We start from the raw sequence: 15449 nt of genomic DNA, 5'->3' as shown, positions 1-15449 counted from the left end.
GGTCGATGACAATGTGTCATCTCGAAGTGTTAGACGCAAGCGGTCTAAAGTTTTAGATCAATTTGTTGAACTCGGCCCGGACGAGTACCAGTGTACGCTTTGTCAAGCGCAGAACCCTGCTCATAAGGTCATCATCAGGCAGAATAAGGATAGGAGCACGAACGTGTTCTGGAGACATATAGAGAAAGCACATCGTAAATATCATGATGAACTGAAGGGCGTCCAGACGAATCAGAGGAAGCTAACCCAATATGACTTTCTGTCACCCAAGCTTTACTTATGAGGCATCACCAAGGAGCGTACGAAGGAAGAGTTCGTCAGATTCATTTGTGACAATGATCTTCTGTGGCAACTTGTGAAGAAGAAGTCGTTTCGAATATTATGGTTCTATGGGACACAGGTGGTTGGCGACGTCCCTGGCCCTGATGCGGTCAAAGCTACAACTTCTACCATGTATACAGAAGTCCGAGGGAAACTAGTAGAGATGTTTGCTGACATTCATAGCGTCTCTTTGACAGTGGACGCATGGACGCCAAGAAATAACCTCTCCCTTCTAGGTGTAACCGCCCATTGGATTGACGACGATTGGAAGCTCTGTGATCTGCTACTTGCTATCCGACGGATCAAGGCATCCCATTGCGGCACCAACTTGGTGAGGCTCGTCGTGGAGGTTGCATATGAGTATGGAATAGAGTCGAAGCTTTGTGCCATCACGACGGACAACGCGTCTAACAATAGAACCATGATGGCGTCAATTGTACATCAGCTGAAGACTGTAAACCCACAATTCACTATGGATAGACATGTACCGTGCATTGCACATGTTCTCAACCTTGTAGTCCAATCCGGACTGCGGATCGTACGTAACCCTAAAGCACCCAAAATTAGTACGGTACGAGTTTGAGATCTTCAGCCATATGCTACATTGGCCATGGATGAACATACCGACTCGCAAGGCGACGAATGCAGTTCAACAACTTTTGCATCCGTGGGAGTAGTCGTCTCACGCGTCAAAGCCATCGTCAACGCTATTCAAGGGTCCATGCAATGGATGGATAAATATCTTGATATGTGCAAGATGTTTGAGCTTCCAAACACGATCAGGATAAAAGTGGACTGCCCGACGCGCTGGAACTCCACATTCAAGATGTTAGAGTGTGCTCTTGCGAAGAGGGAGATACTCGACCATATGGCCGTGAGGTTCCTTTCCACATCGAGTAAGGAGTACGCACTATGTCAGGAGGACTAGGATTTAATTGAAGAATATCTCCGTATCTTGGGGCCACTGTGTGAAGGTTCTGACTACGTCTGTTCCGCAAAGAGATCCGATCACTGACGTAACGTCGTTGATCTCGGACCTGAAGTCCCAACTCGAGCAGGCTATGTACAGTGTCAGGGCTACCTTGGATGACGAGCGGAGGGAAGCATTGTGCTCGGCGTGTAGTGCCATGTATAACAAGTTGATGCAGTACGCAAAAGGTCATTTGGGGCAACCACACAGTGGCGACGGCGGGGACCCTGGATCCATTCTCCAAGATAGATGTCGTGCATCCGTCATATCACGAAGGCGTGCTTTCCTACCTCGGCGGTCTTCTCGACAACACGTGTACGACGAGTGCAACTGGGTGTGATTCAGAGCAGGACGAATCATCTGGAAGACGCCGTCCGGATTACTTTGTGTCCACCAAGCGACAATATACCCGTCCGTGCAAGACTCGGCGCCCACTCGCAACGCCTCGGCAGGAGCTAGACTAGTATCTGAATATCCCGTGCAGTGAGGAGGAAGACAGTCCACTAAGTTGGTGGAAGGATGTTGGAACTCAGTACTTCCCGAACTTGACAAAAATTGCATCTCAATTTCTGGCCGTAAGCCCGACAAGTGCACTAGTGGAGCGGCTCTTTTCAATTGGTCGAGGCATCACCACGTACCGTAGAGGACGCCTAGATGCAGACATCATAGAGACGCTGATGATGCTTCGTGCATGGTTCTGTCGCGCAAAGCAGTGCTCGTCTAACTCTGAGGATGACATTGACAATGACGACAGCTCTTCTGACGGTGAGTTACGTTATAACATTTTCTGACCTTTTTTTTGTATGTTTTTTTCCTAACTTGCTCCTTTCCATGTAACAGCGTAAGAGCGGCAAAAAAGGAAGGTGGCCCGCCCATTTACGTCCCTCTTGATGTACAGTAAGTCATGCTTCTACCCCATATATTTCTGTTCCGTATGCATGCAGTGAATATCTCTCTATAGTGTTGGTCTGAAATTTAGTTTAAATAACTTGGTGAAGTATTTTCCCTTAAACGAAGAGTGCAGCCTCTTCGCCTGCTCGCAGGCTTAAACGAAGAGTACAGAAGGCCGTGTCTATCTTGGAGATGAAATTGGGAAATTTGTGGTGATTTAATCTTCATGTCGTCTTATATAAGTTCCTCCACTTCAGTGTGCATGTCATTCTCACCGGCCTAACAGTTCGATGTGTGAAATTTTTGGGAAAATAAATGAAACAGGAACAAGATTTCAGTTGACAGTGTTTATTCTTATTTCTTCTATGTTTCTGTTTAATGTGGTTTCTTCATTCAATCTAATTCTGTTCCTTTTTTCAAGTTTCTTCTTTCTCTTCCTTCGTTCCTTCTCTTCCTCTTCTCCCTCGCCCTTCTCGTTTCATATTGTCCTCTCCATTTCTCCCCCTTTTTATTTTTCCTATTCTTCTTCTACGATTTGATTACTGTTTTATGTTTCCTTATGAATTTGATTTGATTACAGTTTGAACGGAGTACATGTGGGACATGTGAGACGGCCATCTCAACACCGTCTAATTTTGCACGAGGTGGATGGATGGGTGCATGAACTCTGCATCAAGATTCTGTCCTAGTTTCTGAAAAAACGCTCTCTATTTTTGTTTCACCTTTGTTGTGACTGAAGAACGCCACATACCCACGTCTAAAGCCTGTTTTTTTGTACAATTAATTTGTGTTAATGTGGAAACTCCAAAGATATGTGTTTGTAGCAGAGTTAAAGTCACATTTAAATAAAGATTTTAATGTTAATCCTCAAGTAGATTTTACTGTAGATTTTGGGGAATCAGAGGTTTATTCGATAAAATGGGAGTCCATCACCAGGATTAAAGTGTGGATACAAGTCATCGATGGCGCACAAGTCTCAAAATTTAATCCTAGTTTATAGTTTAAAAATGTCCACGGATGCACCTAAGAGTTTGTGCTTACTAGAGTTTAAACGTAAGTGTACTTTTGAACCTCAATTTGAAAATTTCTATTTCTTGTATCAAGGTCAAGTATTTTATTTAGAAAGATACCAAAGTTAAAACTAAGTTGTGTCACACTTTTTCCCGTCTCCTAGCGTTCTCTAATTTTTCAGTTAAAATGTCTTTCCATGAATTTCTTCTTGCATTTGTTACATGAGTGAAATATCTTAGAATAAAAAAAAAATATATATATATATAGAGGGAAAAGTATACATATATAAAGAATAAAAAGAATAGTGATAAAATTTCGTCTACTTCGTACGTCCACCATGCGGGTACCCCGGACGGAAGAATTTTCCGTCTGATGGTACGTCGGACGATTTTTCGTCCAAAAATTCGTCCGCGCCAATGGACGGGACAAATTTCATCCCGGGACGAAATTTTTGTCCCGTCCGCGTCCCGGATGTATATTCTTAAGTATCATTCGAATATGGTTAGTTAGATCATATGATGAAAGCTTCGTGATCTATGTATTATAATATCATCATAATTCACTACGTCAGATCATGTATTCATGAGGTTCATTATAAGCATCATAGATGCACTTTAATAAATACGTAGTATTAATCAACTATAATGAGATGTTGATAAATCAAAATTTGGGTTAAATAAGTCATTTTAAGGATCTGATTTATGCAACAATATTTATAAACTTTTCCTTAGAATAGGGTAATTAAGGGTTGATCCACAAGGAGCAGATAATGAGAGAGTAAATTACATTTCAAATATATTGAAAAATAATTACTTTAGGTGACTTATATTTTTCTAGATTTGTAAGTAGTTTCTAAATAGGAAAATCAACGAAATGAATGAAAACTAGTCAAAACTTCTATAAATAAATAAAATACATATTTTTTTGTTAAACATTCTAATCATTCAATGCAATTTTTGGAGAATTTTTAGGGTAATAAATTAGATTTAATGTTGAAGAAAATCTTCTGACCCAATTTGTGGGGAAGGCGCTCCACGATGAGGGTAGTAGACTGAAAATGTTGTAAATTTTGTTACATGAGGAATTTTTTAGTGTTGTTTGATGCATTGTAAAACTTGAAGTTTAGGATATCTCTAGAATATTCACTAAGACAAAATGGTCAGAAATTCAAATCAAACATTCAAGAGATCACACAAACTTTGTTGTTACTTCACCCAAGTTCCAAGTGGTGCTCTTTCTCCAGTAATCTTGATCACCCTTGAGCTCTCTCTCCCACACTCTCGTACAACAAGAATGGATCAAAGAAATCTGATGCACTAGGCGTCCAACAACAAATTCAGAGCAGAAATCAAAGATGAGATAAGAAGAGAGGGAAGAAGAGAATAAATAGAAGTGCCCTAACTATCCCGACCATTTGATTCCATTTCAATGGATTGGAGGGCTAGGATTTCTTGATTTCTAGTCTGGACCCACATTCCCCCTCATATTCTAAAATAGTTCTTTCAATATCAAATTGCGGCTAAGTTCCACAATTCTTGCCTTTGGTTGTCGCAGTCTTTAAGGAGGTTTTAGTGGGCTTCTAGAATGGGCTTATTGTGTATTGGGGCTCCTCTTACTTTCTATTATATTTCTACTTTCCTCCCATTTTATCTTGAATTCAACATTGTATTTACCTAAGTCATGTTTTTCAAATAAAACTCCAAGAAATGTGAGAAATCAATTTGACTCTAAAGAGTCAACTAGGGTTGGTCTAAAAAATAAGTAAAAATAAATAAAAATATAAATTTGGAAAATAAATCATAAATCTCTCATGTTATCCTTAAATGGTGAATAATTCTAGTGAAAATATAAAAATATGTGGTAAAAAAAGTATAAAAGCATAATTTATTGATGTACTTATCAAAAATCATTGGATAACTCTTCTCTGAAATTTCACAGACTTGGCCAAGGAATTCATCACATCATTTTCCTTGAGCTATCACCTCTTATACCGAGGGTGGATGATATCATCTTGTCCACTCAATCATCTTCGTGACCTTCTTGATGCACCCGAACTAAGACTATTTAGAATCCCATGATTAGACACTCACAGATCATAGTTAAAGTACAATTGTTCCTCCATAAGACATCTTTGGTGTCTCAGATCTACATACCACATAAATAATTTTGACATGAATTAACCTAATTGACAGTTTGGGATGATACCATTTAAAGATTCCTACGGATCAATTCAGTGAACTCTTTCTACTAAAGAGCACCCACTATCTATCCTTAGTGTCTCCATACTAATAGCTACAAGAACGGTCATACTCATCATATGAGTGAGGCTAAATAGTCCTTGATAACATGATAAATTGAAATATATATCCATAAATTTTAGATGTTTACGGAATTATTAATTTATAATTTATCATGTTATTATTTGAATTAACCCAATATTTATGCATTAGCTAGAAATTCTAACTTTTGCACATTATGATTATTTTTTACTAACTTCATTGACTTCTATGATGTCAATCAATTTGATTACTGATGAGCATTTTGTAGTTCTAAATGTGCATAAATTTAGAGGAATTAGAAGATACAATTCTTAGGAAATTGGAGAATTTTTGGGACCTTAGTGATTATCAAATTGGGTTGAAATGATGAAACGGTGTTGTGGGCTTTCAAAGGAGAAATCAGAGGGGCTTGAGCCACGATCTGGCCTACCTATTGGGAATTAAAACACCTTGCAAAAGAAACAAGCTGGAAATTACAAGGTAAATCTCTCAACCAATGGAGAAAAAGAGGCAAAATAGAAAGAAAAGAGAGTAGAAAATACCCAAAGAGGTATTCTAGTAATTCTTAAATTATATAAATACTCTTTTCCTCCCTCATTTACTCTCATTCTGGACCTGCGATAGCAAGTGGCTGGCCAGCAGAACAAGGTATATTTCATAATCAAGGTTGTTCAACCTATTTAATGTAAGTCTGTTGAAGTTTTCATGCAATCTCATCTCTTGTTTGCATTGAAAAACACCTGATCCTGGAAAAATATAAGGATGCAGACTTGAGGGCTAACCACACTTGCATTGAGGTTTTAGGAACCTAGGTTTCCATTTTCATATCATCATCCATCCATTTGCCCTTCAAATCCATCGTTTTCTCCCTCTAAACATTCAATTTTCCCTACTTTCTCTATCAAGAATCATTTCATTCTCTCTCTAGATCTTCATACATATCCCTAGTTCATCCTCTCAAAATTTCATAAAAATTATCCTTCATTTGCACCTTCAAATTCTATCTCAAACTTCTTCTGCACCCTAACTTCATTTTCTCTCTCTATCTCTTTATTTCAGTCATTTTTCTCTCCAAAACTATTTCTTTCTCTCTCTAAAATCCATTCCAGTATCTCTCTAGATCATACTTCATTATTCCTTTTTCATTTCAAAAAAAATAGTGTTTGAATTCCATCATTTAGGGCAAAAAAAGCGGAGTGGGCATGACTCAGTCAAATTGACCAAGTCTTGACCATATTGAGTCAAGCCCAATAGGGCTTAGCCTATTTGGCTAAGTCTTGACTTAGCCAAAATGAGCTGAACCTTAGTGGGCTGACCAACTAAGGCCAGCCGTATACAAGCCAACCAAGGACTGATGCCTCCTTTGGTCCGCCACCGCCACTACTGCTACGCCACCGCTCCATCGTTGCCACCGCTGCGGCTCCGCTGCTGTCGCCTCCTGTGGCGATAGCCGGAAAAGGTATTTTCCTTATTTTCTGTATTTAAAAATTCCAAAAATCAGAAAATTCTTTAAATTTAATATAATCAATGTTCAGTATTTTTAACATCTACATAAATTCTAAAAAAATTATTTAACTCTCATTTTAATATTTCTAGTTTTTTGGTGTTAATTAAATTTAAGAAAATTCAAAAAATAATTATTTCCTATTTATAGTGTTAACTAAAATTATGAAAATTAGTGTAAAATATTTTTAATATTTTTTTTGTATTTCTGCTTCACCTTAGATAATAGGAATTTATATAAATTGACTAAAAATCCATAAAAAACCTCAGAAATTATATTCCTCACTTCTAAACTCACTTTCATCATTCCAAGCTTGAGAAAAATTCTGAAATTAAATTTCTGCCTCTCTGTGGATCGAACCCTTACTTTCCCTATATTAATTATAGAGTATTTAAGTGGAAAATATTCATAAAAATTATTGGTTAAGTGTGAATCAAAACAATGACATAAAACCCCTAAATTTGGACCTATTAGTGCTATTCTATCCGGATAGTTCTGTATCCTTCTCGAGCATCCTTTGAATAAGAATATTAGAACACACGCTTAAAGGCTAGTGATCTCTGTGTAGCAATCTCATCATAATTTACTACGTTTGATAATGTATTAATGGACTTTATTATAAGCGTCACACGTCCCTTATAATGAATATGTTCTATTAATGAACATGGAATGAGAAATGAAATGTGTGATTGGCTTGCCGAACACGTATGTTTCCATCACTAAGATGTCAGAGTTAAATTGGTAAGACATCTTATAAAAAATTGAGTGGCGGGAATCTCTCGTGTTCTTGAGAGGTTGTATGACTACATGACTATGTAATGGTTGGTTGTGTACACTTTTATATGATTTGATTGAGGGGAAATAACTAAAAATTGAGTGGAGAGAATCTCTCATGCTCTTGAGAGGTTGTATGACTACATCACCATGTAATGGTTGGTCGTGTACACTTATATATGAGTTGACTGAGGGGGACTAACTCAATCAGTTACTCTTAAAAATAGCCTGACCTAATCTTGGTTCAGCCAATTAGTCTGAAATTGCAACCGAAAACTTGATTCACAAAGCTGAACAAATTGTAATAATCTAAATAAATCCATCACAAATATATTCCAACTAAAATAAATAAAGTATTTATGAAGCAAATCCTATTAAATTCTTGAAATTTCTTTATAATTGAACCATAATGGCTCAGGAAAAATTCCAAAAAACTATAAGCTGAGTTGACTGAGGGGGACTATTCAATTTAGTTATTTTTAAAATCCTTTTTAAAAAAGAAAAAGCCTAGTTTGCATATGACTAATGATACTATGTATATAACTAATGGTAAAATACATCACTTAATTAATTCATGTGCATCAGAATAATAACGTCATGTAAACATGATGGATGTGCATGATATCAACAAAATAACTCAAAAAACTAACGAACACTATTGACATTGATCTACTTTTACAACATATTATAGCCTATAACAAGATCAGTATTGGCGTATTTGTAGATATTTCTCCAATATCTCTTCTCTAGAAAAAATTGGGAAACTAAATAATGATAACTTTAATTCCATTTGAATAAATCATTTAAATTTTTCATCAATTAATCTTGAAAAATTCAAATAATGTTAATTCTCAAACATATAATTTCAACTAACCTCAAAACCCTGAAATTATTATTATTAAATTTTGTCTTCCTAGTCTAAATAAAGTCAACATTATTTATACTTGAACCACATAATGATCCTGCTCAAGGTAGCAGTGTTTTCTAAAATATCCATACTGCAAGAAATGATGAATGAAATGATGTAAAAATCCTGGCAAAAAAAAATAATCATAAATAACGCCGCCACATTGTATTCTCTCAACCTTATCATTTCATGACATCACACAAAAAGATAAACATTTATAACTCCTGGTTTAGTTGATCTTGCCAAATTAAGATGCTTCCAGAATCAGGTTTTATCTAGACAAAAAAGATATTATTTATGGATTTATAAGAACCCAAATACCTAATTCGTAGTGACATACATTATTGGTTTCATACACCATAATTAATAAGATCCAGAGACAGATTGCAAAGTGAAGACAAAAAGAAACGTAATGAACCTCTAAAATAATTGGAAGCCTGATTGTCAAATCACCTTAGTATGTCTCGGATCCAAAACACCCCATTTCCTCAAGAGATTCATGTTTAAGTATCTAGCATGATGCAATCTTGTCACAATTAGTGCTTGGTACAATACTTGACTTGCAGTTACTGTCTTAGCGCCACCCTATTTTTCTACACAATCGGCTCTAGTTGACCGTGTCAGTTGCTAACTGGGAACACAAGACTCCTATTGGAGCAACATGGACTTCCATTAGGCTTCTTACCGACGGCTATGGCCACTAACATAGGGATCTCCCCTGACTGTCTTATCTAGACGCTCAAGCCTAATGGGAGTGTCGCCCGTTATTCCTCTTGGAATAACTTCTGAGAGAGATTTCCTACGCAGTCTTAGGGTCGATGCATTTGGCACCCAATGATTATCTCGCATCTTGTTCTTCCTTTGGAGATTCATGCACCGTGGCCTACCTACTGATGATGGGGTGACCTTTATTGGTCACTCCATTAGTCCGCACTGCCATTGTTATCTACTCAAGTTGAGGCCATGGAACACATCTTCCTACATAGTGAGATTGCTATAGAATGTTGGTGCCAATTTACTCACCTTTGGCATCTGATTTTCCATTCCCATACTACACTAACACTACTAGAGTGTTTTGACAAGATCTTTATCTCATCAACACACCCTAAGCTTAGCCCTTATCTACAAATTAGCAAACCATACTTACTATGGGAGATATGGAAAGGGTGAAACTCTTCTCATTTGTAGGGTCCACCTTGAGCGCACATAATGTCATGAGTCGCGTCAAGCAATGGCTACGGTGAACCCATCGCCTCGTACCACCTATCACCCGACGCTCACTACCTACATGTGATTCACTTCGCACCTAGGGCATCCAGATTGTAATGACCCGCATCACCCGACTACTGATTGTCACCCACTTCTAATTGGTTATCTCAAGCTCAATGTGGATGGTGCAGCCTAAGTGAGACATCAACCGAGGCTATGGCGATACGTGATGGCGTTCTCTCATATTTGGATGGAGTTTAGACTAACACATCGGCAAAGACTATGGCGACACATGATGGCTTGCTCCTTTATGAGGAGGGAAACCTTCAGGGTATCATCATAGAATCAGACTCATAGTTCTTGCTCAATATGTTATGTGCAGTCTCATGGTCCTAGTGGCATCTCCAACTATATGGCAAGAGATCACGGGGTGTCACACACACCTCACTAGCATTCACCAATAGCTATTAAAGGGGAATCAAACGTCAAATGCCCTCGCCTCGCCAATTATTCAGCATGCTCTCGCATCGTTCCCTCTATACTACTTGACGAGAGCTTCCCCAAAAGCCCCAAGGCAGCCATCGCAATTAGAGACTCAGCCTGCTAGTTCTCTGCACATGAAAAACTCTTGTGCCCGACGGCCCCCACGAGTGGTGTATCGCGTGGAACACTGGACATGTGAATGCACAATGTCCCACCTAGATGTTGTACCCTTCGAGAGCTCCAAGATGATACTGATGAGAGCGAACATAACACCTGCTCCACGCATTGCCAACTCAGGGTGGACTTAAACAAGCTCTTGGCGCCTGTGATCTCCATATCAACATGCAACGGTATCACTATTGTATCCTTTTCCTTTGTGTCATGGGTGTGGGCAAGTGGGATCCGTGTGTAATTGGGGTATTTACGCTCACTCCACACCCATAAACTCTAGGGAAACCTTGCATATCTAAAAACCCCCTAGATGGCATATAGGGCACGATTGGATCAGTCTACGAGCACAACCCTTAATTTGGTCTTGCGTGGCACTATGTTTTAGCTAATAAAACAAAGACTCTAGCATCTAGATATGTCTTTCTAATCCTTGGCACATCCTAACATCCTCTTATTCATCAAGTTGTGCATTGCTATTGATCCTCCATTGTAAATTTGCCGTTCAGATCGTTAGGGAGGTGCACAATGATATAAGGGAGAAGAAGGATATGCTCCTGAAAATATCTTTCCATGATGGAATTATGGTCATGCCTTTTTTGTTTATAGTTAACAATATTTTTTATTAAACCCTAAATTTTGGGTTTATCTTTTCATGACCAAAATATCATTTTGTGTGAACCTTTAGGCCCACGTAGTAGTCTTGTTGGTAAAACTAATGGCCAAAATTTTTTATTGACCAACCTTGTTAATTATATATATATTAATGAATCATATGTCTATTTAACCCAATCAATAGGCTTAGTTGCTAGCCCATGGATGCCTAGTGATAATCACAAATAATATGCTCATTTTGATTGTAATTTTATGTATTTTATGTGTTTTTTAAATTTAAATGATCATAAATCTATGGCATTAAGGCTTAACTTATTTATCACATTTTTAGTATGAATTTCTATTTTTTGTAAATTTTATGGTATTTTAACATAATTTTATGACATAATTATCATAAATAAAATATCTTATAAATATGAAAATTTAATTATATATTTAATTAAAATTTAAATAGTTAATATTATTAAATGGTACTCTTAACTTTCAAGATTTCCTCATATTTATTGGAATTGTTTGACATCAAATTCATAAGAACATAATTTTATAAATAAGAAAAATATAATTTCAAATTTTCTTAAATATTTTTAATAATAGTTATGAATTTTTAACTCCTATAATTGTGTGGCACGCAGGCAATCAGCAACACAAATCAGAGGAGAGAGAAAAGCAGATGGCTTATAATACTCCGAATTGAAATGATGATATGTAACGATTTAGGAGTTTCAGACTGAAATTTTGAGGTTAGTTCAACCTTTCCCTTTATCCATCAACCATCTTTTGTATATAAATAGAACCCCCCATCCTTGTAAAAAAGGCACCCTTGGATTTGCTCATTCAATATCTCATTTGGGTCCGTTCTTGTACTCCAATAGTGAATGATTGAAATACTGATGTTTAGATAAAGACACATGAAAAAAAATATCACTCGACCCATTGCGCACATGACGACAAGGTTAGTGTGATCTCCATCTTTTTTTGACTTACCTCTTTGCCCTTTTTCCAAGGTTATGATCAATGATAACCTATGTGATGTGAAATCATTAGAAAATTTTTCTCCAGTATTTAGTTATAGTGGCCAAGGACTTCTTTGCATCGCCTTTCATTAGATGTCTCCTCTTATAATTATGGTGGAGTATCCCATCTTGATGACACAATACCTTCGTGCACTTCTTTTTTCATTGAGCTAAAATTCAATGATTAGGAAATCATATGTAATCTGAATGATTGATATTTAGGTTTAATAGCATGTAGGAATTCATCAGGATAATTAGTGAAGTCTTTTCCTTAAAGTGAACCCAGCATTTGTCTTTAATGTCTTTACACTAATGACTATGAGGTTTTCCATATTATTTATAGAGTGGGATTAGATAGTGCTATCCTATCTAAATACTTTGATGCCCTTCTCGAGTAACATTTGAATATGTATGTTTCATACACGTGTTTAAACATTAGAGATCTCTGTATTATGATTTCATCATAATTCACTAAGAAATATCGTGTATTCATGGATGCATTATAACCATCACAAGTGCATTATGTGGATATAGTGTTTAAATGAATGTTGAATGAGATTTGGAAATGTGATTGGATTTCTAATAATAGATATATCCATCATACTTATGAAATGAGTCATTTATACCATTATTTTAAAAACTATAGTATATGATTATAGAATAAAAAACACATATTAAAATAGATACTTAATGATATAATATATAATGATATACTTAATGAATCATATGTAATCTTTCAAGACAACTGATTAATGTTCCACAACTATAGGAGCTAGATATTTTAGTACTATTAGTAAAGTCACATAAGAGAGAAAAGTCAACTTCTGAGGCAACCCATTTTCAACAATAGAGCTCAATCATTAAATACCCATCAAGGATACTAGGCTAGCCTAATTTATATAATAATAGGGCCTAAAAGCCAATCAGAAAAAGTACATATTTTTCAAATTCATTCATCTAATTCATACTCATTATTATCCATGTGCACTATGCCCTATAATAGCAAGGATATAATGATATTATGCTAAGTTAACTGCTCATCTTATAAGTATGCATCATTGACCCTCTTATTCACAGGATATATGCATCTTAATGATGTGACTCCAAAAGGTCATTGCCTGGACATCTTAACAAGTGTATAGAGGTGATTGGGTGAGCAATATAATTTTGTCTCTGATAAATAATAATGCTTTTTCTATAACTGTTAATATGGGGACCCCTAACATCCTGAAAAGATTGACCCTTCTACCAACCAAACCATTCAAAATAATTAAATAACTGGCATAAAAATATAATATATATATATATATAAATAGTAATATAAATAGAAGGATAAAAACAATTAAATTTTAAATATTATTATAACATAAAGACAAAAACAACCACACGAATAAACATAGAAACAAATTCAATAGAAATACAATAGAAATGCAAATAAAAATCTAAACACAAAAATATAAACTCATATAGCCATAGAAATGCAAATATGTAAATCAAACACATGTAATTAATATATATACATACATGTAAATCAAAAAGACTTTTTATTATACATAAAACACATAATATAAATAGAAATAGAAAATATAAAAATAAATAAACACAAAAACAAATCCAAGAATCAACATATATATATATATATATATATATATATAGATACAAATGCATATGCACATATATATAAACATACAGATTCATTAAAATCTACATACACATAAAAAAATAAAGATGCATATCAAGATACATATACATATATAGATGCAAATACAGATACCGATACAAATACAAATATACATACAAATACAAATACGAATACCAATACAAATACAAATACAATTACAAAATACAAATACCAATACAAATACAGGTACAAATACAAATCCCAATTCCAATACAAATACAAATACCAAATACAAATACCAATACAAATACAGGTACAAATACAAATACAAATACGAATACAAATACAAACACAAACACAAACACAAATACAAATACAAATATTCCTACAAATACAAATACATATACATATACAAATCCAAATACAAATACAAACACAAATACAAATACAGATACAAAAACAAAAACAAATACAAATACACCTACAAATACGAATACGAATACAAATACAAATACAAACACAAACACAAACATAAATACAAATACAAATACAACTACAAATACAAATACAACTACAAATACAAATACAAATACCAATCCCAATACAAATACCAATCCCAATACAAATACCAATCCCAATACAAATACAAATACAAATACAAATACAAATACAAATACAAATACAAATACAGATACAAATACAGATACAAATACAAATACAAATACAAACAGAAATACAAACACAAATACCAATACAAATAGAAATACAAATACACATACAAAAACAAATACAAGTACAAAAAAAAATATAAATACAAACACAAATACAAATTCAAATTCAAATTCAAACACAAATTCAAATACAAATTCAAATGAAATTCAAATACAGATACAAATACAAATACAAATACAAACAGAAATACAAACACAAATACCAATACAAATAGAAATACAAATACAAATACACATACAAAAAAAAATACAAGTACAAAAACAAATATAAATACAAATACAAATTCAAATTCAAATTCAAACACAAATTCAAATACACATTCAAATGAAATTCAAATACAGATACAAATACAAATACAAATACAAATATAAATTCAAATACAAATTCAAATACAAATACAAAAACAAATACAAAATACAAATACCAATGCAAAATACAAATACCAATACAAACACAGGAATACATATACAGATAAAGACGCATATTAAGATACATATACAGATATAAATACAAATACAGATACCAATACAAATACAAATATACATACAACGATAAATACAAATACAAATGCCAATACTAATACAAATACAAATACAAAATACAAATACCAATACCAATACAAATACAGGTACAAATACAAATACAAATACCAATTCCAATCCAATTACAAATACCAATTCCAATCCAAATACAAATACAAAATACAAATACCAATACAAATACAGGTACAAATACAAAAACAAATACAAATACAAATACGAATATTCCTACAAATACAAATACAAAGACAAAAACACAAACACAAACACAAATACAAATACAAATATTCCTACAAATACAAATACAAATACCAATACAAATACAAATACAAATACAAATCCAAATAAAAATACAAAAAAAAAACAAATAAAAATATAAATACCAATACAAATACAAATACAAATACAAATC

The sequence above is a fragment of the Wolffia australiana genome, chromosome 5 (genome assembly GCF_029677425.1).
Source record: "Wolffia australiana isolate 7733 chromosome 5, ASM2967742v1".
In the NCBI taxonomy this organism is placed as follows: Eukaryota; Viridiplantae; Streptophyta; class Magnoliopsida; order Alismatales; family Araceae; genus Wolffia; species Wolffia australiana.
The sequence above is the reverse complement of the archived record's forward strand: the minus strand, read 5'-3'. Positions refer to the sequence as shown.